The 6,000-nt window shown below is 45.0% G+C and overlaps 1 long non-coding RNA gene across 1 annotated transcript; it reads left to right on the plus strand.

Annotated features, from left to right (window-relative positions):
- The first annotated feature begins 3,474 nt into the window (after positions 1 to 3,474).
- On the plus strand, positions 3,475 to 4,854 carry LOC309520788. The gene is made up of 2 exons (XR_014214421.1): positions 3,475 to 3,515; positions 4,338 to 4,854. It is a non-coding gene; the product is annotated as an uncharacterized lncRNA (long non-coding RNA).
- The last annotated feature ends 1,146 nt before the right edge of the window (positions 4,855 to 6,000 follow it).

Genomic DNA, 6,000 nt, shown 5'->3' on the forward strand with positions numbered 1-6,000 from the left:
TCAAAGAGGCTAACATTCTCCTTTCCCTTCCCCCCCCACAACAAACAGTCTGTGAGGTGAGTGGGGCTGAGAGACCTCAAAGAAGTGTGACTAGCCCAAGGTCACCCAGTAGCTGCATGTGGAGGAGCGGAGACGCGAACCCGGTTCACCAGATTACGAGTCTCCTGCTCTTAATCACTACACCACACTGGCTCTCAGTAGAGGCAGGGGCTCAGCACTTGGTGACTCCCTGAGGTTAAGCAATGATGGAGCACTTGCCAATTAGGATGCTTTCATAAAAATGATGGGCAGTATTTATCTAGATCCGTTACCGGAAGAGGCGCTTGCCCAGAAGCTCATGAGCCTCAGACAGGGAAACCAGACTGTGGCAGAGTAGTGGGCCGATTTTCAGATGTACTTCTAGCAACTGGGATGGGAGAGGAAATCCCTGCTTGCATTATACAAAGCGGGTCTGAATGAGCAGATTCTGGATGAACTGGCTGGGATGCCCCTACAGACGGCGCTGCAAGGAGATAGGAAAACCTCCTTGCAGCAAGGAGATTACAGGAGCACGCCATGGTATGCCGAGGAAAGGGAAGAGGATATGATCACTTCCTTCCAAGGTCCCCAGTACTTCCAATTCAAAGATAAATTCCTGCCTATTAGTGAGGATCAGGTCCAATGTAGATGATCTCCTAGCTGCTTCCTTCACCTTCTGGGCAATGAAATGATCAGTGAAGCAACAAAGGAAATCGTTGGGAATTATAGTCTTGGGAGTGTGTGAGTTTCAACAGGTATCCATAAGCCTCCTCTCACCCCAATTTAAGGGAAAGATACACCAAAATATAAGTGATGCTTTATCATTTTATTTGTTGCCATGCAAGCAGGTAGATTCTACAACAGCAGAAGGTTTAGAAATGTAGCAGTGAGAGAAAAGAGAAAGAGTCAAACACATTGAGAGCGTCATGAAGGCACCATTTCAAATGCCTTGCTAGTGATGGCTCCTAGGAGAAGAAGAAGAAGAAGAAGAAGAGTTTGGATTTGATATCCCGCCTTTCACTCCCCTTCAGGAGTCTCAAAGCGGCTAACATTCTCCTTTCCCTTCCTCCCCCACAACAAACACTCTGTGAGGTGAGTGGGGCTGAGAGACTTCACAGAAGTGTGACTGGCCCAAGGTCACCCAGCAGCTGCATGTGGAGGAGCGGAGACGCGAACCCGGTTTCCCAGATTACATGACTACCGCTGGCCGATGAGTGCAAGGAGTCAACCAGCAGCCTTGAAGCCAGAGCTCCTGGTGGTGGAAATATTTCTTGGGCTGTATGCTGCAGACTCCCGGTTTGCATTCAGAGTTTCCCTTGGAGTTCTTCAGCATTTGCATTGCTTGGGATAGCAGCATTTGCAGCCACAGCAGGAAGACCCGCAGCACGCGAAACCACAGCAGGGGGAAGAGCAGCAGCAAGGGGAAGAGCAGCATTGCTTGCAACAACAGGGGGAGCAGCAACACTGCTTGCAACAGCCGCAGCCGCAGCAGGGGGTACAGCAGCACTGCTTGCAGCAGCAAGGGGAGCAGCCACACTGGCAACAGCAGGACATCTTGAGGAAGAGAAGGAAGCTTGAGCTGCAGGAAATCAAGGGATCACCAGTTAAGTACGGCAAGTGCTACATCATCTGATGTGTTGAAGACACATTTTACTGTTGCTCTGCATTAAGAGCTGCCTATTTCACATCGTTTTCCTCCTACTTTGGACACAGCTGAAGTAATTTCCCTATGTATATAGCAAAGATTCGCTTGTTCTATAAAGCATTGGGGAAACATCTGCCTGCTGTATACTTGAAATATATCATGGGTGAAATATTCCACCTCAGTTGATATGAGAAGAAGTTTACATCTTTAGGGAAGTCACTACAGTTGTACCTTGGTTTACAACCTTAATTCGTTCCGGACGTCAGGTTGTAAACTAAAACCCCCCTCCAAAATGTGGTTGTAATAAGAAAAAGTTGTTGTAATCCAAAAAAGGGACACACACTTCTGGGTTTGACATGGTTGTAATCCAAAACGGTTGCAAACCAAGGTACCACTGTACTGCCATAAGGAGTCCATTCAACAGCCCAGAGGCAGGGAAAATGGTCAGTCTGCAAAAGCACAACTTATGAAAATGTAGCGTCCATCACGCAGATATGTTGAAGAGATAATTACATGATCCCATCAGGTAAAACCCAAAGAACCTACAAGGAGTCTGTTATTCAAACCACTTTTCATCTATGTATTAAAATATGGCAGTGGAGATGCTGAAATCTGAAACACTAACATAAACCCATTTTGAGACAGTTGACTACTCTGTGCATTTGATTCAGATGCATTTCACAAGACCAGAGCTGGAGTACCTTCTCAGAATATTCGTTTCCCTGCAATGAAGGAAACAAGAAGAATGAATAAATATTTGGAGACAAGCTTACCTTGGATGACTATAGGAACTGGTCTGTGGATATTGGATCCAGAGAGTGAATGAAGGAATCCAGGATTGCCATCCTTTTATATGGCTCTGTGAACCTTACCGCAAGCCATGGAGCTCTACTCATGAATGAGAAGCTCTACATTAAACCTTGACGTTGGCCTCTACCACACATTATTAGCTGGTGTGTGATCTGTGACTGTATTCACAACCCCTATTATTTATCTATATATATAAACACAGAGGAAATTAAAAGTGCACTCTGGGAACACTTTAATTCTCAGCCTGGATTAAAGGGTGAATGGTAGCAGTTGCACATGTTTTTATTTAATATGTAGCTTTAACAAATGTTCATTACAGCAAAAAAATAATTGCTAGACGAATGCAAAACATTTGGGCTATATCTAATGATTGTCTTCCAGCTTTCAGTCACCCAGAAAGAACATTACAGCCTAATTTGCACCAGACTTCTGAGCAATTGGCTTGTATCCAGATGAGTTCTACTTAGAGAAGGCACACTGAAATTAACAAACCTACGTTAGCCATTTCTATGGACTTTAATGGACCTGCTCTGAGTGTGACTAGCAGTGGTTTCAATCCAGGGTCCTTAAAACAAGTATCATCCTGAATAATTGATTTATTAAAATAACTTTATACATGCTGCATGCTGTGCTAAGAAAGAGTGGCCTAAATGTTGTGTCCACAGGTAAACAATCTGAATACTAAATCCCTTAGGCACCAGATCTTTGAGAGAATCCCATATGATGCCTGTTCATCCGAACATATTTGATTTCAAGCAATCCCATAAGTGCCCCCTTTGGACAGAAGGGAGAATTAGAGTGTTACTACTGCAGAATAGCTTTAATCACCTGACTTTAAAAAGGAAGGATGTGGACACAGTCAAGGATCACGCACCAGATGATTGTGTGGTAGAGGACTTTTAATGAAGACCTTGTCATCATTGCGTGGTTCATAATTGCTTGCGGAAGGGTTCACAGAGGTGTATATAAAGGCCCCCCATTCAGGAGTTCTTCACTCACTCACTGGATCCAACATCCACACGAATTCTCAGAACTGAAAAAGGTATGTTCTGTGCCACTATCTCTTCATTCTTTTGGTTCCCTAGATTTCCAGAGAGCTTGAGATCTTGAGGATGTAGTCTAGCAGCTCTGGTTTTGCAATGGTACTGGCTCACTATATTTCTTATTCTTGGTGGCCAATCTTTGTCTCCTGCCACATGGGGAGGTGTGCATGGAGAAAAGCGTGATTTCTTAGATGGCAATTCAAATTCAAAATTTACTTCTCTCCTGGGCATGAGGAATGCAAGATCTCAATCAGGTCTTCTGGATACACCATTTCTTATAGAACATGTCTTTATACATTCACAGAGAAGCTAGGATCTTGCCTTCAGGCCTCAAGTTTGACAGAATTTTAGGACTAGAATGTTTGCCTACTATTGTCTTGCACAGGATCTAAAATAGGTTTGCTTTTTTTCTGACCAAGTACACATTTCAAATTGATCTACACCTACAATGGTTAAATGTAATTCTCCTGTCAGACATGTATGTTCATGAGGATACCAGCATGGCCTGTGGCTCCTGATGGAGAAGGAGGTGGTTCCTGAACAATCTGTTGTGCAGTTCCTGAAATGGCACAGCACACCTGGCCTGAGCAAGAATCAAGGTTCAATGCTCTAGATAAGCAGAAGGGTAGAGATGCATAGCCAAGACAACAGTGCATCCCATTTTGCTAACCAAAATGTACTTTTAGGAACACTCAGAGGGAAACATGATGTGAAAATCATGTATTTTCTGGTCACCTGAATGCAGAGCATCTGTCTACAGTGTTTTAATATGCCTGAGGACATTGTGTTTACTTAATGGGAAATCCCTTGCTTTCTTTCAGCTCTGCCTTCCTTCTCCACCGCTAAGATGTCCTGCTGCTCCAATTGTTGCTGCTCTCCCTGCTGCTGCAAGTGCTGCTGCTGCCCCTGCTGCTGCACTCCTTGCTGTTGCTGCGTTCCTTGCTGCTGCTGTTCCCCCTGCTGCTGCAACTCTTGCGGCTGTTGTTCCTGTGGCTGTGGGTGCGGATCTTGTGGCTGTGGTTCCTGTTGCTGCTATCCTAAGCAAGGCTGCTGCTGAAGAAGTTCAGTGAAGCGTTGAGAGCTGCTGCCTCCTCCATGCTGGCAGACTCCTTGGATTCATCTGTTTCTGTGCCTTAAGTTTATTCCTGCCTCCTTCTTCACCCCTTCATTCTTCTCATCTCCTTTTTACTTTGCTTTTTTTTACTTCAAGGAGGCATGCCAGTTGTCTTCTCTTTATCATCATGGCGGTCCTGGGTGTCATTCTCTTTTCATCTCTTTGAATAACTCCACTGTGGAGAAAATAATGTATACAGCAGTTAATAAAAATTCTAAAGCATAGTACAGAGTCTTGTGTTCCTTTGCCTTGAGATGGGGAATGTGTCATAGATCACTGCATAAGTCATCTGCTTTGCAAACATCTCCTGATGAAGGGCTGCTGGACTAGAAAGGATCAGAAGCTGAGCTCTTGAGGAGGACATCTCCATCTCACATACAATATTGGGAAATGGGCCATAGCTCATTGGAATGGCACATGTATGACACACATAACATCTCAGGTTCACTAGCTGTTATCTCTCCTTGAATAAATGGATGTAGGAAAAACCAGGAGTAGCAAGACCCAATGTCTGAGATCTGGTGTTGGAACACTAAAACCTGATTTAATTGATGTATAGTAGGGATTTCCTGATAGGCACAATCTGCAGGAGGCTCTGTCTTGCAAACCACTCTTTAGTGGTGCCTCACTTTGTGGGGAACTTCAGGTGAATTGAAGCAAGAGCCCTCTGTCACAGAGCCCTGGAAGAAAAATGCTAGATCAGACAAAAATGGGGGTCCTTAGATCTAAGCTATGGTAATAGTAGTGTGAGGAACATGGCTGAATTGAATGCCTGGGAAGTGTCTGACTCTGGAGATGAAGGAATGCTAGTACAGAGGGAGCCACAATCTGACTCTTGAGTTGAGGGATTGCAGTCACAGACACAGCAGGAGTGGGTTAATTCAGCCCCCCTTCACCAAGAGTTCCCAGACTCAGATAGAGCAGCAGACTCGGAAAGCTCGCAGTCAGAGGGAGGGGAGGAGATAGATGACATTGAGGAGCTTGCTATGCAATCGGGAGGTAGGCAATGTTTAGAGGGATCTTCGTTTGATAGCGGGGGGGGGGAGTTCACCCACCTTCTCCCCAAAGCAGAAGAACTGAAGGGTTAAAATGCAACAGAAGTACAAGAGAGGAAGGCCTGGATTTTGGCGCCCTTCATTCTGAGAAAGGGCGGAGACTCAGAGTGACCAACTCATAGCTAAGAGCAGCAGGCTCGGAGCCATTCTCTGGATGTTAGTTGTAAATAAAGGTGCCATGAACCTGCCAGAGACTCATTAATTCTTACTGGAGCTTGCTTGCCTGCCTGAGATCATTACAAGTAGTAGTAGTAGTAGTAGTAGTAGTAGTAGTAGTAGTAGCAGCAGCAGCAGTAGCAGTAGCAGTAGCAGTAG

This window comes from Podarcis vaucheri (genome assembly GCF_965113315.1).
Source record: "Podarcis vaucheri genome assembly, chromosome: 16".
Taxonomy (NCBI): Eukaryota; Metazoa; Chordata; class Lepidosauria; order Squamata; family Lacertidae; genus Podarcis; species Podarcis vaucheri.